Source organism: Arachis hypogaea, chromosome 19 (assembly GCF_003086295.3).
Source record: "Arachis hypogaea cultivar Tifrunner chromosome 19, arahy.Tifrunner.gnm2.J5K5, whole genome shotgun sequence".
Classification (NCBI taxonomy): domain Eukaryota; kingdom Viridiplantae; phylum Streptophyta; class Magnoliopsida; order Fabales; family Fabaceae; genus Arachis; species Arachis hypogaea.
In genome coordinates, this window is record NC_092054.1 from 83,696,486 (window position 1) to 83,721,288 (window position 24,803).

General features: G+C 37.8%; 1 non-coding gene across 1 annotated transcript; it reads left to right on the plus strand.

The window, feature by feature from the left end:
- The first annotated feature begins 17,972 nt into the window (after positions 1-17,972).
- Positions 17,973-18,080, plus strand: LOC112780954 (small nucleolar RNA R71). The gene has a single exon (XR_003191758.1). It is a non-coding gene; the product is annotated as a small nucleolar RNA R71 (small nucleolar RNA).
- Positions 18,081-24,803: the final 6,723 nt, after the last annotated feature.

The following is a 24,803-nucleotide window of genomic DNA, read 5'->3' on the forward strand; positions in this document are numbered from 1 at the left end:
GAGACTGGGAAGTGTATGGATGAATTCATCATCCTTGGCAGACCCTTCCTAGCCACAGCAAAAGCTGTGATTGATGTTGACAGAGGAGAATTGATCATTCAAGTGAATGGAGACTCCCTTGTGTTTAAAGCTCAAGGATATCCCTCTGTCACCATGGAGAGGAAGCATGAAGAGCTTCTCTCAATACAGAGTCAAACAGAGCCTCCACAGTCAAACTCTAAGTTTGGAATTGGGAGGCCACAACCAAACTTTAAGTTTGGTGTTGAACCCCCACATTCAAACTCTAAGTTTGGTGTTGGGAGGTTCCAACATTGCTCTGAACATCTGTGAGGCTCCATGAGAGCCACTGTCAAGCTATTGACATTAAAGAAGCGCTTGTTGGGAGGCAACCCAATCGTTACTATTCTATGTTAAATTTCTATTTTTCTTTGTTATTTTATATTTTCTGTAGGTTGATGATCATGTGAAGTCACAAAAACAATTGAAAAAGTAAAAACAAAGTGAAAAACAGAATGAAAAATAGAACACCCTGGAGGAGAAACTTACTGGCATTTAAACGCCAGTAAGGGTAGCAGAATGGGCGTTAAACGCCCAGTCTGGCACCATTCTGGGCGTTTAACGCCAGAAAAGGGCACCAGACTGGCGTTTAACGCCAAGAATGGGCAAGAAGCTGGCGTTAAACGCCAGAAATGGGTAGCAGCCTGGCGTTTAATGCCAGGATTGGCAGAAAGGGGCGTTTTGCATGCCACATGGTGCAGGGATGAGAAATCCTTGACACCTCAGGATCTGTGGACCCCACAAGATCCCCACCTACCCCACCTCTCTCTCTCTTCTTCACCCATTCACCAATCACCTCAATACCTCTTCCCCAAAAATCCCTCACCTATCAAATCCCACCATTCTCTTCACCACTCACATCCATCCTTCATAAAACCCCACCTACCTCACCATTCAAATTCAAACCACTTTCCCTCCCAAACCCACCCTCTATAGCCGAACCATACACACCCCTCTCACCCCTACATAAACCCATCTTCACTCATTCATTTTCACACAACCTAAACAACACTTCTCCCCCTTGGCTGAATCACAAAGCCTACTCCATCTCCTCTATTTCTTCTTCTTCTACTCTCTTCTTTCTTCTTTTGCTCGAGGACGAGCAACCTTCTAAGTTTGGTATGGTAAAAGCTATATCTTTTCGTTTTTCCATAACCATTTATGGCACCAAAGGCCGGAGAAACCTCTAGAAAGAGGAAAGGGAAGGCAAAAGCTTCCACCTCCGAGTCATGGAAGATGGAGAGATTCCTCTCAAGGGTGCATCAAGACCACTTCTATGATGTTGTGGCCAAGAAGAAGGTGATCCCCGAGGTCCCTTTCAAACTCAAAAAGAATGAGTATCCGGAGATCCGACATGAGATCCGAAGAAGAGGTTGGGAAGTTCTCACCAACCCCATTCAACAAGTCGGAATCTTAATGGTTCAAGAGTTCTATGCCAATGCATGGATCACCAAGAACTATGATCAAAGTGTGAACCCGGATCCCAAGAATTGGCTTACAATGGTCCGAGGGAAATACTTGGATTTTAGTCCAGAAAATGTAAGGTTGGCATTCAACTTGTCCATGATGCAAGGAGATGCATACCCCTACACTAGAAGGGTCAACTTTGATCAAAGGTTGGACCAAGTCCTCATGGACATATGTGAAGAGGGCGCTCAATGGAAGAGAGACTCAAGAGGGAAGCTGGTTCAACTAAGAAGGCATGACCTCAAGCCCGTGGCTAGGGGATGGTTGGAGCTCATCCAACGCTCAATTATTCCCACTAGCAACCGGTCCGAAGCTACTATAGACCGGGCTATCATGATACATAGCATCATGATTGGAGAGGAAGTGGAAGTTCATGAGGTTATATCCCAAGAACTCTACAAGGTGACGGACAAGTCCTTTCCTTTGGCAAGGTTAGCCTTCCCTCATCTCATTTGTCACCTTTGCAATTCGGTTGGAATTGACATAGAGGGAGACATTCTTATTGATGAGGACAAACCCATCACTAAGAAAAGGATGGAGAAAACAAGAGAACCTCATCAAGAGCATGAGAAAATTCCTCATCATGAAATCCATGAGATACCTCAAGGGATGCATCTTCCTCCACAAAACTATTGGGAGCAAATCAACACCTCCCTAGGAGAATTGAGTTCCAACATGGGACAACTAAGGGTGGAACACCAAGAGCATTCCATCCTCCCCCATGAAATTAGAGAAGATCAAAGAACCATGAGAGAGGAGCAACAAAGGCAAGGAAGAAACATTGAGGAGCTCAAGCACTCCATAAGATCTTCAAGAGGAAGAACAAGCCGCCATCACTAAGGTGGACCCGTTCTTTAATTTCGTTGTTCTTTATTTTCCTGTTTTTCAAAAATTGTGCTTTATGTTTGTGTCTTTATTACATGATCATTAGTGTCAAAAATGTCTATGCCTCAAAGCTATGAAAATAAATCCATCACATTTCTTAAATGAAAAATATTTTTAATTGAAAAAGAAAAAGAAGTGCATGAATTTCAAATTTTAAAACAGTTTAATTATCTTGATGTGGTGGCAATGCTATTGATTTTCTGAATGAATGCTTGAACAGAGCATATTTTTGAATTTGATTGTTTATGAATGTTAAAATTGTTGGCTCTTGAAAGAATGAAAGAAAAAGGAGAAATGTTATCTGATGATCTGAAAAATCATAAAATTGATTCTTGAAGCAAGAAAAAGCAGTGAAAAGCTTGCAAAAAAAAAAAGAAAAAAAGAGGAAAAGCAAGCAGAAAAATCCAATACCCCTTTAAACCAAAAGGCAAGGGTGATAAAAAGGATCCAAGGCTTTGAGCATCAGTGGATAGGAGGGCCTACAGGAATAAAATCCTGGCCTAAGCGGCTAAACCAAGCTGTCCCTAACCATGTGCTTGTGGCGTGAAGGTATCAAGTGAAAACTTGAGACTGAGCAGTTAAAGTCGAGGTCCAAAGCAAAAAGAAGAGTGTGCTTAAGAACCCTGGACACCTCTAATTGGGGACTCTAGCAAAGCTGAGTCACAATCTGAAAAGGTTCACCCAGTTATGTATCTGTGGCATTTATATATCCGGTGGTAATACTGGAAAACAAAGTGCTTAGGGCCACGGCCAAGACTCATAAAGTAGCTGTGTTCAAGAATCAACATACTTAACTAGGAGAGTCAGTAACACTATTTAGATTCTGAGTTCCTATAGATGCCAATCATTCTGAACTTCAAGGGATAAAGTGAGATGCCAAAACTGTTCAGAAGCAGAAAACTAAAAGCCCCGCTCATCTAATTAATACTGATCTTCATAGATGTTTTTGTAATTCATTATATATTCTCTTCTTTTTTATCCTATTTGATTTTCAGTTGCTTGGGGACAAGCAACAATTTAAGTTTGGGGTTGTGATGAGCGGATAATTTATACGCTTTTTGGCATTGTTTTTAGTATGTTTTTAGTATATTTTAGTTAGTTTTTATTATGTTTTTATTAGTTTTTAAATAAAAATCACTCTTCTGGACTTTACTATGAGTTTGTGTGTTTTTTTGTGATTTCATGTATTTTCTGGCTGAAATTGAGGGACCTGAGCAAAAATCTGATTCAGAGGCTGAAAAAGGACTGCAGATGTTGTTGGATTCTGACCTCCCTGCACTCAAAGTGGATTTTCTGGAGCTACAGAGGCCCAATTGGCGTGATCTCAATTGCGTTGAAAATTAGACATCCTGGGCTTTCCGGCAATATATAATAGTCCATACTTTGCTCGAGATTTGACGGCCCAAACAGGCGTTCCAAGTCAGCTCAAGAATTCTGGCGTTTAACTCCAAAACTGGCACAAAAGCTGGAGTTAAACGCCCAAACTGGCACAAAAGCTGGCGTTTAACTCCAAGAAAAGTCTCTACACATGGAAGCTTCAATGCTCAGCCCAAGCACACACCAAGTGGGCCCGGAAGAAAATCTCTGCATTAATTACTGATTTCTGTAAACCCTAGGCTACTAGTTCTCTATAAATAGGACCTCATACTTTGAATCTTTGAGAAGTCTTATGCTATCTTAGACACATTTGGGGGCTGGCCTCACGGCCATGCCTGGATCTTGTTCTTTTGTATTCTCAACGGTGGAGTTTCTACACGCCATAGATTAAGGTGTGGAGCTCTGCTGTTCTTCATGAATTAATACAAGTACTATTGTTTTTCTATTCAACTCAAGTCTATTTCTTCTCCAAGATATTCATTCGTTCTTCAACTTGATGAATGTGATGATCCGTGACACTCATCATCATTCTCACCTATGAACATGTGCCTGACAACCACCTCTGTTCTACTAGCAATGGCTTGAATGCGTATCTCTTGGGTTTCTAATCTAAGATTGGAACCTTCGTGGTATAGGCTAGAATTATTGGCGGCCATTCCTGAGATCCGAAAAGTCTAAACCTTGTTTGTGGTATTCCGAGTAGGATCTGGGAAGGGACGACTGTGACGAGCTTCAAACTCACGATTGTGGGGCGTGTGACAGACGCAAAAGGATCAATGGATCCTATTCCGACATGATCGAGAACCGACAGTTGATTAGCCGATGTTGTGACAGAGCATCAGGACCATTTTCACTGAGAGGACGGGATGTAGCCATTGACAACGGTGATGCCCAACATAAAGCTTGCCATGGAAAGGAATATGAATGATTGGAAGAAGGCAATAGGAAAGCAGAGGTTCAAGGGGAACAAAGCATCTTCATACGCTTATCTGAAATCCACCAATGAATTACATAAGTATCTCTATCTTTATTTTATGTTTATTTTCATCACCTTAAACTCCATAACCATTTGAATCCGCCTGACTGAGATTTACAAGATGACCATAGCTTGCTTCAAGCTGACAATCTCCGTGGGATCGACCCTTACTCACGTAAGGTTTATTACTTGGACGACCCAGTGCACTTGATGGTTAGTTGTACGGAATTGTGACAAAGTGTGATTCACGTTTAAGAGCTCTAAGTCTTTGGCGCCATTGTTGATGATCACAATTTCGTGCACCAGTTAGCTTAAGATAGAATTATGTGTTAATTATGTATGGGAAAATTATGGGAACAAAAGATAATGAGGGAATGTGTCATGATGATATAATGGAAATTTGGGTACCTACTCATGTGAAACTATAAGAATCAAAAATATATATGCATTGATAAGCCATGTTTATTTTTATATTTATGTTAAAAAAAAATCCAAAAATATTCAATAATTAAATAAGGGGACAAAATTACCCCAATGTTAAGTTAAGAATTCAAAAATCAATGCATGTATGATAAAATTAAAATAAAAGTTGATACATGAGTAAGGAATGTGAAAGGGAAATTTTGGGCAGCTAGGTATGAGATTTAAGTTATATAGAATGTACATATGTGTGGGTTAAAGCTTAGGTTAATTTAAGATTCAATTTATAAAGCTTACTTAACCATATATGTATCCCTACCCTTACCTTGGCCTCATTACAACCTTGAAAAGACCTCATGATGTTTGTATTGGTATATTAATTGTTGTTGACTGGTTAGGTGAAGAACAAAAATTAGAAAGCATGATTAGAGAAGGATAGAGTGATTACCCTATACACTAGAGAGATTAGAGCATACACTACAAGATTCTTAGTGATTGGTGGAGGTTATATAGTAGGAGTTTTTGAAAACCTCCTCAACATCATTTATTTGTAGTAATTTTTAAAACTCCCCTAAATAAAAACTGTCAAATAAATTATTTTTAAAATAGCCACTCACCCAAAATTGCCAAAAGCCCACCTAAACACTCAAAGCTAATATCAAAGACGCAAAATAGGGCTAGCTTCCAGTGAGAGGGAGAGTGAACAAGCCCAACGGAGCGAAACCCTAAATTGTAGTCATAGCCGCCGTCGCCATAGCCACTGCCACCACCACAGCGATTCATCTCCTTGCCGCTAGCGCCAATGCCACCATGTGCTTCGACAATCTCTTTTCTCATTGTCTCTTCCGTCGAAGCGTCTCTTGAGGTTACGACATGGTAACTTGAGATCTCCTTCTGCGTTCTTAGTGTTGATATTTTTGCTTACTGATTTTGCGACAAAATTTGTTATAATGCAAGGAAGGAATTTGGTTCAGACACTACTGAAATTTCGGGAAAACAAATCTAATGTGTGATAACATGATCAAGTGGAGGAAGGAATTTAGTTCGGAAACTATTGTAGAGGTATTGCTTTGAATTCGTTAAATATGTCATATTATCATGATTAATTGTTAGTTTGAGTTAGGGTGTGTGTTGTTGTATAGGACTTTGATTTCAGGAAAAATAATGAAGTGATAATCCTTCTTTAAGCGTTAGACTACAGCAAAAGTTCATGTAAGCATGAAGAACTTTACCTTAAATCCTCTTTTATTTGTCATGAAAAATAGGTACTACCTGGTAACTAAAACTTGTGATTTATCTGCAGGTTCTTGGTAAGTAGTATAATACTAAATTTCTTGAAATAATCAATTCGAAGTGAATTCATGAATAGATTCAATATTATTATTGTAAGAACTAATGAGAAGGTTCTTAATTATAACAATCATCCTTTTTCACCATTTTACATGTGACATTGCATTGACTCTGTTTTTCAGGAGAGGAATGAGAGGTTGTTTTACAAGCTTCTTATTGATAATAACATGGAGGATCTGCTTCCTGTTGTTTACATTCCAACTGTTGGAGAAGCCTGTCAGAAATATGGAAGCATTTTTCGTTGACTGCAAGGTCTATGCGTCAATTTGAAAGTGAAGTATGCATCAGTTTCAAGGTGAAAATGGATGGGATTCAGAAATTGAAACAGGAAACTGAAAAGAAGGTTGGATTAGGAATGTGTGAGGTTTGCTATGGTTCACAACACCCTCGTGTGATGGTCCCCAACTTCCTCTCCCCTGAAGAATGCAAGGTTAGGTTCCCTTTTCAGATTCTCTTGTTCGCTTCTTCCCTTCAATTCCCTTCAACAAAAAGAAATCTACTATTACATTTCTTGTTCTATAAAATGCAAATAGTCGTGCTATTTAATTATCTGATCAGGTACACTAAATTAATATACACATTTTTTTTCTTTTGTTATTAGATAGAGTAGGAGATTTATTTCATAGCTAATTCATTTCATTGGTAAAAACTAACAAAAACATGTTAGTTTTGTAAATAAAGTGCACATAGTCAAACTATATACTACTTCTACTACTTAACTCTCTTACTTTTAACTTTTCTTTATCTTGTTTTAAATTTATGTAGATTTCGTGATTTGAAGCAGCTAGGTGAGTCAACTTACCACATGTGAATGAAGTAGTAAAATAGGATTCATGAGTTATATATAGAGGTTTTCCTTTCCATTAAGTTATGAGATGAGAAGTTTCTATAATGTTGATGGCTGAGTTATTAAATTAAAAATTTAAAAACCTGTTTTATTTATTTGATGTGTCTGTTGTGGTGTAATTACAGAAGCATCCAAAGTTTGCGAGATAGAGAATTGAAAGAAACACAGCAGATGAGAACAGGGCTATTGCAGTGATGGATACAGCTACCAGAATTGTGACTCTTTCCAAACACAACGACCAAAATGGAGACTCGCCTGGTTTTCTTCGCTCCACATACATACACTAGTGCCTTCTTTAATTAATTAATTACTCCTATTTAGTTAATTATTATTTTATAAATAATAACGCATTGACACTCTGCCAAAAAGTAAAATGCCAAGCCATGTGTATTTAGCAAAAGACACACACAAAAGATATTTAAATGCTGCACACAACTAATTAAAATATAGTAATACCACTATACATACGAAAGGATATGTTATATGTATGATTAGGGTATGAAACTTAATAAGATTGATTTAATTTGTATAAATATTGGTGCACATAAATAAAAAGGATTAAATAATAGTTTTTAAAGTAGTGCTTGCAGCAAGATGGGAGGTGTATATTTTGAAACAGCATACGACACGTCCATATAAACTTTACAGCCAAAAACCAGAAGGAATTATTATAGGTGGATAATAATGCAGTAATATATAGTAGTATTATATATAACAAACAAAATTGGATAATAATGCAGTAATAATCTACTATTACAAATGCACATAAAATTAAACTTCTGTATAACTTGAAGGTTTATGCTGAGAAATACGCTGAGGATCAGGTAGCATTCTTCGACGATTATGCTGAAGCCCATGCTAAGCTAAGCAACCTTGGTGAAAAATTTGATCCTCCAGAGGTTTGTTGATTTTAAGTTACCCTTACATTTATTTAAATTATATATCATGGACTTGCTTATGTGACCGACACCTGGAGATTTTGTTCTTGTTTATATAAACCTTCCTGAGAATTTCTTTTCATTTTCTGCACATACGTGGGTCCATATAATGAGTTTTTGACCAAGTTACCCAGTAAAAGTTTCCCTTGTTTGTGTTTGTCAGGGCATCGTATTAGATCCTTCTCCAAAGCCACAAGCAGAGAAGTTTGAAGCAGCAAAGTACTCAACTGGAAAGGTTCTTTTCTTGCACCGTTTATACTTATATTTTACTATTCATTTAGCTGACAGTTGTAGAAATTTGTTAGGCATCTCGTGAAAGACTAACACAAGAAAATTTCATATATATGCGCGTATTGTTCATTGTTTCAATTTTTCTGGTTTGGTGCAGGATTGAAACAGGTGTCATGTTTTCCTGTCCTAGTATCTTCTTTCAGTAATACAGCAAGAAGTATTTTCAAATCATGTGATATCCATGTAAATTCATTCCATTCCTCTGCAACGCCAGGTTCAACCAAGATCTCTTCTTTTCTCTACCGATTTATGCTCTAATCTTCTAGATCATCTCAATTCATTCTATTTCTCTAATTTTCAGGCCAATGATGGCACTGCAGGGAGCTTCTGCTCTTTGCTTTCGGTTCGAGGTACGTTTTTGCATTTTTCCCCTCAAATCACCTAACAGCTTTAGTTCTGGTTCGCTTTTGGCTTGTTGAATCTCTATTTATGGTTATTTGGCGGTGGTTTTGTGTTATAAGGTGTGAGTCAGGTGAAGGAGAAGTGGAGGGAGTATAATCAGCTGAAGAAGCTCAGGAGATTGGTGTCGTTGTTTGTTTCCCCTACCGCCAAACAAGTTGCAGTCGCCGCTGGGAACCGGATAACGGTTCTCAGTAAAGAAGATGATTATCAAGTGCCTTGCAGCATTTTCGCCGGTAATTATCTTTATTCTCCTCTAAACTATTGTGCTCTTTTGGAGTGTTTGTTGGCGGATATTATTAGTTTCTTTGATCGTGTTGTGTGATTTCAGCTTAGAAAATTTTGTTGTAGATGTATGTGATCTCTATGTATATAAAAAATTTTATAGGTGATGGAATGTTGAGGCTTCTATAGTAATTAACAATGTTTAAGTTATGCATTGGTGATATAAGGGGAGAGGACCAAGGCATATATTTTGAGAGGTCATAGGTAATATATAACACCCAAAATCTGGGATTTGTACCATATGTAATACCATGATAGTCTTATAGAGTTTTGTTAGGAAGTGGCTAGCACCATTTAGCACTCTGCCAATATAAATTATATAATGCTATTTTTCTGTAATATATGTTGTATTTTTTACATGCAAATAATGGATGGCAGCACTCCTGAGGTTCTTCCTAAGAGATGGATGACAGTCATAAAAAAACAGATGGCAAGTTATAGAAAAATGGATGAACTCTTGCTTGTGTCTTTGAAGGATTTTATCCAAATCTTGAGTTTGTGTAGACTGTATAATGTTTCCATTAGCTTTATTTTTTAAAGAAAAACAGTAATAGTTATGTAAAACAATACTATATGGAATTATGTTTGGAACTATTGACATTGAGAATTATTTTATGTATAGTTATCTTATATTGAGAAATTGTGTTATAAAAGATTTAGTTTTTAAATTTTGATATTAAAAAATAAATTTTTAATTTGAGAATATTTAAATGAAATGAGATTAATGAATGATTTGAAATTAAAAATAAATAAATAACTACAAGGTTTGTGGAGGTTTGAAAATCTCACAAAATAGCTAATTTGTGTTAAATTAAAAAATTAATTTGTAGAGGTTTTAAACTGTCACAAAAGTGATTTAAAACTGCCACAAAAGTTCAATATAAAACCCCCACTAAGCACAAATAAAACCTCCACTGAATAGATTGTGGAGGTTTTTAAAAACCCCCCACAAAAGACCTCGTGACACCTCAAATTTTGGGAGTTTTAGAAACTCCCACAAACCATTTGGTGGGGGTTATAAACCTCCACAAATAAGAAAAAAAACCTCCACAAATAAATAAAAATCTTGTAGTGATACATACATCATCATTGAGGGTTCAATGCTTAAATTCTATGTTCCCTGCATTCATGAGCTACCTTCTTGCATTTTTATCTGTTCTTACTGTATAAGAATTGAATTAGTGGAATTTGATTTGTGATTGTCTTGAAGAGCTTATTTACTTTTGACCAAGTGGACAAAAATCATATAGTTGCATTCACATATATAGGTTGCATTACATTGCATGAGCTTTACATGTTCCTACTCATTTATTTTATCTCCTTCAACTAAGCATGAGGACATGCTAATATCTAAGTGTGGGGAGGTTGATAAACCATTATTTTATGGTTCACATTGTGTTTAATTATGTGGTTTTATCAAATCTTTACCCACTTATTCATTAAATAAGCATGCATTTATAATTCCTTCCTAAAAATACTTTATGGTTGAAAACTTGCTTCCTAGAGACTTTTAATTTTGTATTTTAATTCTCCTTTATTCCATTTGATGCCGTGATCTGTGTGTTAAGTGTTTCAGGCTTTATAGGGCATGAATGACTTGGAAATTAGAAAGGAAGCTTGCAAAAATTGAAGGAACACAAGAAACTAAGGAGATGACCAGCGAGAAGTGACGCGGGCGCATGGATCACGCGACCGCGCGACATAGAGGAAATTGCAGTGACGCGAACGCATGGCTCACGCGACCGCACGGATTGGAAAATGCACCAGTGACGCGAAGGCGTGGACGACGCGCACGCGTGGCAAGGCAAAACGCTGGATGATGCGAACGCCTGGATGACGCGATCGCGTGACGTGCGCGATCTGCAGAATCTGCAGAATTCGCTGGGGGCGATTTTGGGCCCTGTTTTGACCAATTTTCGGCCCAGAAAAGCAGATTAGAGCCAGAGAACATGCAGAGACAGAGAACAACATTTATTCCGCATAGTTTTAGTTTTAGATCTGATTTTACCTCTCCTTTAGGTTTTCTCTCTACACATTCATAGTTCTTAGTCTTTCATTTTTATTGCTTTTTGGATTGGGATATTGAGAAGAGTTATTACCTCCATCAAGACTTCGTCATTCTAGTTTGTTTCCTTACTTGTCACTTACTCTTTCATGTCCTTTATTTACTCAGAGTTACTCTTGGATTATTTCTAGAATTTATTTATAGAAGAATTATTTTTATTTTTAATTGATCCTTTTGATTATTATTTATTATGTCTTTCAGTATTTCTCTTCCTTATTTTGTGAAATTTACATTCATAATGAGCGAGTAGTTCCATAACTTAATTGGGAGATGATTGAAAGGAAACCTTGAGTTGGATTACTCAAGAGAAAAATTATAATTGGATTTATTGTTGGATCGCCCTCTAGTCATTAACACTAGTCCTTCTCAAGGGAGAGGATTAGGACTTGTGACTAGAAATAGCTTTCCAACTTGCTTGACTTTCCTCTACCTAGTAAAAGGGTAACTAAACAGAACAACCTTCAATTATCAATTAATCTTGAGAGTACTCCAACAAGAATAGGGCTTCCAACTAATCTACTCCCAGTCAAGGTTTTTATTTAAAATTACATAAATTCTCCAATTTAATTTCCTGTTTATCAACTCAAACTATTTTTGAAAACATCTGATTAATACAGTAGCACATCTTTTTGCAACTCGTTGGGAGACGACCTGGGATTCATACTCCTAGTATTTTAATTTTAATTTTAATTTTGTGACAACCCTTCTAAATTGATAAACAGATTTTTGGTTGGTTAAGGACTGTACTTGCAACGTATCTCTTATAATAATTTCTTAACTCGCCAATTTCCGCCACGTCAATGTTTCCAACCACTACACAACTCTTTCCTACTCTTAACTCCACAAAGAGCTCTAAGTTGACCATCATTTTCAATCAAACCATATTCAAGTGAGAAAGTAAAGCTTAGGGATAAGAGTTTTACCCACTTGAATGTTGTGTAGGATGATGACTTAGGAAGGCGTGGTCCTTGGTGCACGAAATTGTGATCCTTAACAACGACGCCAAAAACTTAGTGCTCGGAACGTAATTCACACACTTCGTCACAACTTCGCACAACTAACCAGCAAGTGCACTGGGTCGTCCAAGTAATAAACCTTACGTGAGTAAGGGTCGATCCCACGGAGATTGTCGGCTTGAAGCAAGCTACGGTTACCTTGAAAATCTCAGTCAGGCGGATTCAAATGGTTATAGAGTTTTAATAATTAAAAGATAAATAAAACGTAAAATGGGATAGAGATACTTATGTAAGTCATTGGTGAGAATTTCAGATAAGCGTATAGAGATGCTTTCGTTCCTCCTGAACTTCTGCTTTCCTACTGTCTTCATCCAATCATTCCCACTCCTTTCTATGGCAAGCTTTGTGTAGGGCATTACCATTGTCAATGAATACTTCCCATCCTCTCAGTGAAAATGGTCCAAGATGCGCTGTCACCGCACGGCTATTCATCTGTCGGTTCTCGATCATACTGGAATAGGATTCAGTAATCCTTTTGCGTCTGTCACTACGCCCAGCACTCGCGAGTTTGAAGCTCGTCACAGCCATCCCTTCCCGGATCCTACTCTAAATACCACAGACAAGGTTTAGACTTTCCAGAACTCAAGAATGGCCGCCAATAGTTCTAGCCTATACCACGAAGACTCTGATCTCACGATCAGAAGGCTAAGAGATACACGTTCAAGCTTGTTTGCATGTAGAACGGAAGTGTTTGTTAGGCACGCGTTCATAAGTGAGAATGATGATGAGCGTCACATAATCATCACATTCATCATGTTCTTGTGTGCGAATGAATATCTTTGAGAAGAAATAGGCTTGAATTGAATAGAAAAATAATATTAATTTGCATTACTTCATGAGGAACAGCAGAGCTCCACACCTTAATCTATGGTGTGTAGAAACTCTACCGTTGAAAATACATAAGAACAAGGTCCAGGCAAGGCCGAATGGCCAGCCTCCCTAAAGGTCTAAGATAGCATAAAACTAATCAAAGATCAGATCCAAAGATAGATGTAAATACAATAGTAAAAAGTTCTATTTATACTAAACTAGTTACTAGGGTTACAGAAATGAGTAAATGATGCAGAAATTCACTTCCGGGCCCACTTGGTGTGTGCTTGGGCTGAGCATTGAAGCTTTCACGTGTAGAGGTCCTCCTTGGAGTTGAACACCATTTTGTAACCTGTTTCTGGCGTTTAACTCTGCTTTGCAACCTGTTTCTGGCGTTTAACTCCAGAATAGGGCAGAGAACTGGCGTTCAACGCCAGTTTGCGTCATTTAAACTTGGAAAAAGTATAGACTATTATATATTTCTGGAAAGCCCTGGATGTCTACTTTCCAATGCAATTCAAAGTGCACCATTTGGACTCCTGTAGCTCCAGAAAATCTACTTTGAGTGCAGGGAGGTCAGAATCCAACAGCATCTGCAGTCCTTCTTCAACCTCTGAATCTGATTTTTGCTCAAGTCCCTCAATTTCAGCCAGAAATTATCTGAAATCACAGAAAAACACACAAACTCATAGTAAAGTCCAGAAATGTGATTTTTATTTAAAAACTAATAAAAATATACTAAAAACTAATCAAATCATACTGAAAACTATGTAAAAACAATGCCAAAAAGCGTATAAATTATCCGCTCATCACAACACCAAACTTAAATTGTTGCTTGTCCCCAAGCAACTAAAAATAAAATAGGATAAAAAGAAGAGAATATACTATAAATTCCAAAATATCAATGAAACTTAGCTCCAATCAGATGAGCAGGACTAGTAGCTTTTTGCCTCTTGAATAGTTTTGGCATCTCGCTTTATCCATTGAAATTCAGAATGATTGGCATCTATAGGAACTTAGAATTCAGATAGTGTTATTGATTCTCCTAGTTCAGTATGTTGATTCTTGAACACAACTACTTTTTGAGTCTTGGCCGTGGCCCTAAGCACTTTGTTTTCCAGTATTACCACCGGATACATAAATGCCATAGACACATAACTGGGTGAACCTTTTCAGATTGTGACTTAGCTTTGCTAAAGTCCCCAATTAGAGGTGTCCAGGGTTCTTAAGCACACTCTTTTTTTGCTTTGGACCTTGACTTTAACCGCTCAGTCTCAAGTTTTCACTTGACACCTTCACGCCACAAGCACATGATTAGGGACAGCTTGGTTTAGCCGCTTAGGCCAGGATTTTATTCCTTTAGGCCCTCCTATACACTGATGTTCAAAGCCTTGGATCCTTTTTATTACCCTTGCCTTTTGGTTTTAAGGGCTATTGGCTTTTTGCTCTTGCCTTTTGGTTTAAAGAGCTCTTGGCTTTTTCTGCTTGCTTTTTCTTTTTCTTTCTCTCTCTTTTTGTTTTCGCCATTTTTCTTTTTTCTTTTTTTTTTCGCAAGCTTTTGTATTCACTGCTTTTTCTTGCTTCAAGAATCAATTTTATGATTTTTCAGATTATCAATAACATTTCTCCTTTTTCATCATTCTTTCAAGAGTCAATATATTTAACATTCATAAACCACAATATCAAAAGACATATGCACTGTTCAAGCATTCATTCAGAAAACAAAAAGTATTGTCACCACATCAAAATAATTAAACTAGTTTCAAGGATAAATTCGAAATCCTGTACTTCTTGTTCTTTTGTTTTTAGAACAGTTTTCAATTAAGAGAGGTGATGGATTCATAGGACATTCATAACTTTAAGACATAGACACTTAGACACTAATGATCATATAGTAAAGACACAAACATAAATCAACATGAAGCATAATAAACGAAAAACAGAAAATAAGAACAAGGAGATTAAGGAATGGGTCCACCTTAGTGAGGGTGACGTCTTCCTCTTCTTGAAGAACCAATGGTGCTCTTGAGCTCCTCTATGTCTCTTCCTTGTCTTTGTTGCTCCTTTCTCATAGCTCTTTGATCTTCTCTAATCTCATGGAGGATGATGGAGTGCTCTTGGTGCTCCATCCTTAGTTGTCCCATGTTGGAGCTTAATTCTCCTAGGGAGGTGTTGATTTGCTCCCAATAGTTTTGTGGAGGAAAGTGCATCCCCTGAGGCATCTCAGGGATTTCATAGTGAGGAATTTCCTCATGCTCTTGTTGAGGTCCATGATCTCTTGTTTTGCAGTCAAATGCTCTACTACTGAGCTATGGACCCTTGAGATGAATCTCTCCATCTCCCATGACTCGGAGGTGGAAGCTTTTGTCTTCCCTTTCCTTTTTCTAGAGGTTTCTCTGGCATTAGGTGCCATAAATAGTTATGGAAAAATAAAAAGTAATGCTTTTACCACACCAAACTTAAAATGTTTGCTCGTTTTCGAGCAAAAGAAGGAAGAAGGTAGTAGAAGAAGAAGAAAATGGAGGAGATGGAGGGAGGTGAGTGGTTTGGCCATGTGTGGGTAGGTTTGGGAGGGGAGAGTGGTGAAGAGGAGATGGGGAAGAGAGAATGAGGTGATTGGTGAAGTGTATTTATAGAAGAGTATTATGGAAAGGTGTGAAGAGGAGAGAAGAAGAGGTGGGGTAGGTGGGGATCATGTGGGGTCCACAGATCCAAAGGGGCCAAGGATGTATCATCCCTGCTCCTATTAGGCGTGTAAACGCCCTTGCAGTGCAATCCTAGCGTTAAACGCCAGCTTGCTGCTTGTTTCTGGCGTTTAACGCCACTTCCATGCTCTGTTCTAGCGTTAAACGCCAGTTTGATGCTTCTTACTGGCGTTTAAATGCCAGTAAGTTCTTCCTCCAAGGTGAGCTATTTTTAAAGTTGTTTTCATTCTGTTTTTGATTTTTCAGTAGTTTTTGTGACTCCACATGATCATCAACCTAAAAAAACATAAAATAACAATAGAAAATAAATAGATATAATTAAATAACATTGGGTTGCCTCCCAACAAGCACTTCTTTAATGTCAATAGCTTGACAGTGAGCTCTCATGGAGGTCACAGATATTCAGAGCATTAATGGAACCTCCCAACACCAAACTTAGAGTTTGAATGTGGGGGTTCAACACCAAACTTAGAGTTTGGTTATGGCCTCCCAACACCAAATTTAGAGTTTGACTGTGGGGGATTTGGTTGACTCTACAGTGAGAGAAGCTTTTCATGCTTCCTCTCCATGGTTATAGAAGGAGATCCTTGAGTTTTAAACACAAGGTTGTCCTCATTCAATTGGAGGACCAACTCTCCTCTGTCCACATCAATCACAGCTCTTGCTGTGGCTAGGAAGGGTCTTCCAAGGATGATGGATTCATCCTCCTCCTTTCCAGTGTCTAGGATTACGAAATCAGCAGGGATGTAAAGGCCTTCAACCTTTACTAACACGTCCTCTACTTGTCCATAAGCCTATTTTCTTGAGTTGTCTGCCATCTCTAAAGAGATTCTGGCAGCTTACACCTCAAAGATCCCAAGTTTCTCCATTACAGAGAGTGGCATTAAGTTTATTCCTGACCCCAGGTCACACAGAGCCTTCTCAAAGGTCATGGTGCCTATGTTAGAGGGAATTAGGAATTTACCAGGATCCTGTTTCTTTTGAGGTAATTTCTGCCTATCCAATGCATTTAGTTCATTGGTGAGCAAGGGAGGTTCATCTTCCCAAGTCTCATTACCAAATAGCTTGGCATTCAGCTTCATGATTTCACCAAGGTATTTAGCAACTTGCTCTTCAGTAATGTCTTCATCCTCTTCAGAGGAAGAATACTCATCAGAGCTCATGAAGGGCAGAAGGAGGTTCAATGGAATCTCTATGGTCTCTAGATGAGCCTCAGATTCCTTTGGTTCCTCAAAGGGAAACTCCTTATTGGTCACTGAGTGTCCCAGGAGGTCTTCCTCACTAGGATTCACGTCCTCCTCCTCCTCTTTGGGTTCGGCCATACCAAGTAAGGTAATGGCCTTGCACTCTCTTTTTGGATTCTCTTCTGTATTGCTTGGGAGAGTACTAGGAGGGGTTTCAGTGACTCTTTTACTCAGCTGTCCCACGTGTGCCTCCAAATATCTAATGGAGGACCTTGTTTCATTCATGAAACTTAAAGTGGCCTTAGATAGATCAGAGACTATATTTGCTAAGCTAGATGGATTCTGCTCAGAATTCTCTGTCTGTTGCTGAGTGGATGATGGAAAAAGCTTGCTATTGCTAAACCTGTTTCTTCCACGATTATTAAAGCCTTGTTGAGGCTTTTGTTGATCCTTCCATGAGAAATTTGGATGATTTCTCCATGAGGGATTATAGGTATTCCCATAGGGTTCTCCCATGTAATTCACCTCTGCCATTGCAGGGTTCTCAAGATCATAAACTTCTTCTTAAGAAGATGCTTCTTTAGTACTGTTGGATGCAGCTTGCAATCCATTCAGACTCTGAGAAATCATATTGACTTGCTGAGTCAATATTTTATTCTGAGCCAATATGGCATTCGGAGTATCAATTTCAAGAACTCTTTTCCTCAGAGGCGTCCCATTACTCACAGGATTCCTTTCAGAAGTGTACATGAACTGGTTATTTGTAACCATGTCAATGAGTTCCTGAGCTTCTGCAGGCATTTTCTTTAGGTGAATTGGTCCATCTGCAGAATGGTCCAATGACATCTTAGATAATTCAGACAGACCATCATAGAATATATCCAGGATGGTCCATTTTGAAAGCATGTCAGAAGGACACTTTTTGGTCAGTTGCTTGTATCTCTCCCAAGCTTCATAGAGGGATTCACCTTTTTTCTGTCTGAAGGTTTGAACATCCACTCTAAGCTTACGAAGCTTTTGAGGAGGAAAGAACTTGGCTAAGAAAGCCGTGACCAGCTTATCCCAAGAGTTCAGGCTATCTTTAGGTTGAGAATCCAACCATATTCTAGCTCTGTCTCTTACAGCAAACGGGAAAAGCATAAGCTTGTAGACCTCGGAGTCAACCCCATTGGTCTTAACAGTATCACAGATCTGCAAGAATTCAGTTAAGAACTGAAAAGGATCTTCTGATGGAAGTCCATGAAACTTGCAATTCTGTTGTATCAGAGAAACTAATTGAGGCTTTAGCTCAAAATTGTTTGCTCCAATGGCAGGGATTGAGATGCTTCTTCCATGTAAAATGGAATTTGGTACAGTAAAGTCACCAAGCATCTTCCTTGCATTGTTATTATTTTCGGTCATGTCTCTTTCTTTTTCGAAAATTTCTGTCAGATTTTCTCCAGAGAGTTGTGCTTTAGCTTCCCTTAGCTTCCTCTTTTGAGTCCTTTCAAGTTCAGGATCAGATTCAACAAGAATGTTCTTATCCTTGTTCTTGCTCATATGAAAAAGAAGAGAACAGAAAAGAAAATATGGAATCCTCTATGTCACAGTATAGAGATTCCTTATATGAGTATAAGAAGAGAAGGATGGAAGAAAGAAAAGATAAGAATTCGAACACAGAGGAGAAGAGTTGGTTCGAATTTTAGTAGAAGAGAAGTGTTAGTAAATAAATAAATAATTAGAAGGAGATGGAAGAATTCGAAAATAAAAAATAAAAAAATATTTTTGTTTTTAACTTAAAATTAAAGTTAAAATTCGAAAATTGAAAAGGAAAATAAAATTAAATTGAAATTTAAGATAATTAGTCAATGAAAAAGGAATTTTGAAAAAGAGGGAAGTGATTTTCGAAAATTAGAGAGAGAGAATTAGTTAGGTAGTTTTGAAAAAGATAAGAATCAATTAAAAGATAGGATTAATTTGAAAAAGATTTGAAAATCAATTTGAAAAGATAAGAGGTTAGAAAAGATTTTGAAGTTGATTTTGAAAAAGATGTGATTGACATTTATTTTGAAAAAGATTTGAAAAAGAAATTTAAAAAGATTTGATTTTGAAAATTAAAGTTGGTTACTTGACTAACAAGAAACAAAAAGATATGATTTTAAAATTTAAAGATTGAACCTTTCTTAATAGGCAAGTAACAAACTTTAAAATTTTTTTGAATCAATCACATTAATTGTTAGCAAGGATTTTGAAAATATGAAATGGAAATAAGAAAAATATTTTGAAAATAAATTTTGAAAATTTCGAAATTATGAAAGAAAAAATGAAAAAGATTTGATTTTTGAAAAAGATTTGAAAAGGATAGAATTTTTTAAATTGAAAATTTGATTTGACTCATAAGAAACAATTAAATTTAAAAACTTTTTGACTAAATCAAACCAAATTTTCGAAAATTTATGAGAGAATAAGGGAAAGATATTTTTTTTATTTTTGAATTTTTAATAAAGAGAGAGAAAAACACAAAATTGAAACAAAACATGAAATTTATGAATCAAAACAACTAATGCATGCAAGAACACTTTGAATGTCAAGATGAACACCAAGAACTTATTTTTGAAAATTTTTAAGAAAAGAAAAACATGCAAGACACCAAACTTAGAAATTTTCAAACTTTAGACAATAACAAATTGAAAATGCATATGAGAAACAAGAAAAGACACAAAGCAAGAAAAATTAAAGATCAAACATAGAAAATCATCAAGAACAACTTGAAGATCATGAAGAACACATGTATGAATTTTCGAAGAATGCACAAATTTTAAAAACATGCAATTGACACCAAACTTAAAAATTGACACTAAACTCAAACAAGAAACATAAAAATTTTTGGTTTTTATGATTTTGTTAATTTTTTTTGGTTTTTTAGAAAACTATTTTGGGAAAAAAGAAAAAGAAGAAATTTTTTTTTGTATTATTTTCGAAAATAAGAAATAAAAAGCTTAAAAATAAAATAAAATTACCTAATTTGAGTAACAAGATGAACCGTCAGTTGTCCAAACTCGAACAATCCCCGTCAACGGTGCCAAAAACTTGGTGCACGAAATTGTGATCCTTAACAACGGCACCAAAAACTTGGTGCTCGGAACATAATTCACACACTTCGTCACAACTTCGCACAACTAACCAGCAAGTGCACTGGGTCGTCCAAGTAATAAACCTTACGTGAGTAAGGGTCGATCCCACGGAGATTGTCGGCTTGAAGCAAGCTATGGTCACCTTGTAAATCTCAGTCAAGCAGATTCAAATGGTTATAGAGTTTTAATAATTAAAAGATAAATAAAACATAAAATGGGATAGAGATACTTATGTAAGTCATTGGTGAGAATTTCAGATAAGCGTATAGAGATGCTTTCATTCCTCCTGAACCTCTGCTTTCCTGCTGTCTTCATCCAATCATTCCCACTCCTTTCTATGGCAAGCTTTGTGTAGCGCATCACCGTTGTCAATGGCTACTTTTCATCCTCTCAGTGAAAATGGTCCAAGATGCGCTGTCACCGCACGGCTATTCATCTGTCGATTCTCGATCATACTGGAATAGGATTCAGTAATCCTTTTGCGTCTGTCACTACGCCCAGCACTCGCGAGTTTGAAGCTCGTCACAGCCATCCCTTCCCGGATCCTACTCGGAATACCACAAACAAGGTTTAGACTTTCCGGACCTCAAGAATGGCCACCAATAGTTCTAGCCTATACCACGAAGACTCTGATCTCACGATCAGAAGGCTAAGAGATACACATTCAAGCTTGTTTGCATGTAGAACGGAAGTGTTTGTCAGGCACGCATTCATAAGTGAGAATGATGATGAGCGTCACATAATCATCACATTCATCATGTTCTTATGTGCGAATGAATATCTTAGACAAGAAATAGGCTTGAATTGAATAGAAATAGTACTTTGCATTACTTTATGAGGAACAGCAGAGCTCCACACCTTAATCTATGGTGTGTAGAAACTCTACCGTTGAAAATACATAAGAACAAGGTCCAGGCATGGCCGAATGGCCAACCTCCCTAAAGGTCTAAGATAGCATAAAACTAATCAAAGATCAGATCCAAAGATAGATGTAAATACAATAGTAAAAATTTCTATTTATACTAAACTAGTTACTAGGATTACAGAAATGAGTAAATGATGCAGAAATTCACTTCCAGGCCCACTTTGTGTGTGCTTGTGCAGAAATGAGTAAATGATGCAGAAAGCTTTCACGTGTAGAGGTCTTCCTTGGAGTTGAATGCTAGTTTGTAACCTATTTCTGGCGTTTAACTCTGTTTTGCAACCTGTTTCTGGCGTTTAACTCCAGAATAGGGCAGAGAGCTGGCGTTAAATGCCAGTTTGCATTGTCTAAACTCAGGCAAAGTATGGACTATTATATATTGCCGGAAAGCCCTGGATGTCTACTTTCCAACGAAATTGAGAGAGCGCCATTTGGATTCTTGTAGCTCCAGAAAATCTACTTTGAGTGTAGGGAGGTCAGAATCCAACAACATCTGCAGTCCTTCTTTAACCTCTGAATCTGATTTTTGCTCAAGTCCCTCAATTTCAGCCAGAAATTACCTGAAATCACAGAAAAACACATAAACTCATAGTAAAGTCCAGAAATGTAATTTTTATTTAAAAAATAATAAAAATATACTAAAAACTAATCAAATCATACTGAAAACTATATAAAAATAATGACAAAAAGCGTATAAATTATCCGCTCATCAATCCTAATGATCTTGCAAGCTCCACTCTCTTGTGCTCTTCCTTGACTATCTCTAACTCTTCGCAAGCTTCTTCAATTTCAACCTTTTCCCTTTTATTTCTTGGCTTGGTGTTGTCTTCAAGAACTTCATCTTGCCCAACGGGAGGTGATTCAATTTTGGATAGGAATTCACTGATGAATGAATCCATCTTTTAATCAACCTCTTCATATTCTTCAATTTTGATATACACCATGCCAAATTTTTCCTCTTGGTAGCTTTCTTCCGATTCACTCTCTTTCTCATTGCTCACCAAGGGTATGGGTGGTTGTGCACATTCTTCTATAATTTCAACTTCATGTCCAATGGGAGAGGATTCAATTGTAGATAGAAATTCCTCCATGATTGAATCCATCTCTTGATAAACCTCTTTCAAATCTCCCACTATGATATGCTTTGGAGGTTGCGCACCCTCCTCAATATCAATATCAAGCTTCTTGGAAGAGTGCTCTATGATTCTACATTCCCATGGACTTTCAACATCTCCCAAATCTTCAACCATTTCTTCCTTTTCTTCAACGGTCATAGGCTCCTCCAATTGTTCTAACACAAAGTGGCATCCCTTATCACCCACCAGGGTTTCTGGTGGACGAAATTGTGTTCCGTGTTCTTTGTACTTGTGTGAGATTAACAATATATAATTGTATTGAATCCTCATTGTGGCTCTATGTGTAGATACAACTCCGTTCAACTAACCAGCAAGTGCACTGGGTCGTCCAAGTAATACCTTACGTGAGTAAGGGTCGAATCCCACGGAGATTGTTGGTATGAAGCAAGCTATGGTCACCTTGTAAATCTCAGTCAGGCGGATATAAAATAATTATGGAGTTTTCGAATAATAAATAAAAGAATAGGGATAGAGGTACTTATGTAAATCATTGGTAGGAATTTCAGATAAGCGAATGGAGATGCTTTTCGTTCCTCTGAACCTCTGCTTTCCTACTATCTTCATCCAATCAGTCTTACTCCTTTCCATGGCTGGCTTTATGTGATACATCACCACTGTCAATGGCTACTTTCGGTCATCTCACGGGAAAATGATCCAATGCCCTGTCACGGCACGGCTAATCGTATGGAGGCATCACCCTTGTCAATGGCTTCATCTTATCCTCTCAGTGAATAATATGCTCACGCACCCTGTCACGGCATGGCTATTCATCTGTCGGTTCTCGATCATGCTGGAATAGGATTTACTATCCTTTTGCGTCTGTCACTAACGCCCTGCAATCGCGAGTTCGGAGCTCGTCACAGTCATTCAATCATTGAATCCTACTCAGAATACCACAGAAAAGGTTTAGACCTTCCGGATTCTCTTGAATTCCGCCATCATTCTAGCTTACGCCACGAAGATTCTGGTTAGGAGATCTAAGAGATATTCATTCTAGCTTAATTCATGTAGAATAGAAGTGTTTGTCAGACACGCGTTCAGAAGGGAGAAGGATGATGAGCGTCACACATAATCATCACCTTCATCACGTTCTTGGGTGCGAATGGGTATCTTAGAAGAGAAATAAGAAGAATTGAATAGAAAACAGTAGTACTTTGCATTAATCTTTGAGGAACAGCAGAGCTCCACACCTTAATCTATGGAGTGTAGAAACTCTACCGTTAAAAATACATAAGTGAAGGTCCAGGCATGGCCGTGTGGCCAGCCCCCCTGATCTAAGAATCAGACGTCCAAAGATGGTCAAAAAGACGCCTCTAATACAATAGTAAGAGGTCCTATTTATAATAAACTAGTCACTAGGGTTTACATGAGTAAGTAATTGATGCATATATCCACTTCCGGGGCCCATTTGGTGTGTGTTTGGGCTGAGCTTAAGTGTAGCACGTGCAGAGGCCATTTGTGGAGTTGAACGCCAGTTTCTGTGCCAGTTTGGGCGTTCAACTCTGGTTTTGGATCCTTTTCTGGCGCTGGACGCCAGATTTGGGCAGAAGGCTGGCGTTGAACGCCAGTTTACGTCGTCAATTCTTGGCCAAAGTATGGACTATTATATATTGCTGGAAAGCCCTGGATGTCTACTTTCCAACGCAATTGGAAGCGCGCCATTTCGAGTTCTGTAGCTCCAGAAAATCCACTTTGAGTGCAGGGAGGTCAGAATCCAACAGCATCAGCAGTCCTTTTTCAACCTCTGAATCTGATTTCTGGTCAAGTCCCTCAATTTCAGCCAGAAAATACCTGAAATCACAGAAAAACACACAAACTCATAGTAAAGTCCAGAAATGTGAATTTAACATAAAAACTTATGAAAACATCCCTAAAAGTAACTAGATCCTACTAAAAACATACTAAAAACAATGCCAAAAAGCGTATAAATTATCCGCTCATCACAACACCAAACTTAAATTGTTGCTTGTCCCCAAGCAACTAAAAATCAAATAGGATAAAAAGAAGAGAATATACTATAAATTCCAAACTATCAATGAAACAGAGCTTCAATCATATGAGCGGGACTTATAGCTTTTTGCCTCTTGAATAGTTTTGGCATCTCACTTTATCCATTGAGGTTCAGAATGATTGGTATCTATAGGAACTTTAGATTTTGAATAGTGTTATTGACTCTCCTAGTTCAGTATGATGATTCTTGAACACAGCTTCTTTATGAGTCTTGGCCGTGGCCCTAAGCACTTTGTTTTCCAGTATTACCACCGGATACATAAATGCCACAGACACATAATTGGGTGAACCTTTTCAGATTGTGACTCAGCTTTGCTAAAGTCCCCAATTAGAGGTGTCCAGGGTTCTTAAGCACACTCTTTTTTTTTGCTTTGGACCTTGAATTTAACCGCTCAGTCTCAAGTTTTCACTTGACACCTACACGCCACAAGCACATGGTTAGGGACAGCTTGGTTTAGCCACTTAGACCAGGATTTTATTCCTTTAGGCCCTCCTATCCACTGATGCTAAAAGCCTTGGGATCCTTTTTATTTGCCCTTGCCTTTTGGTT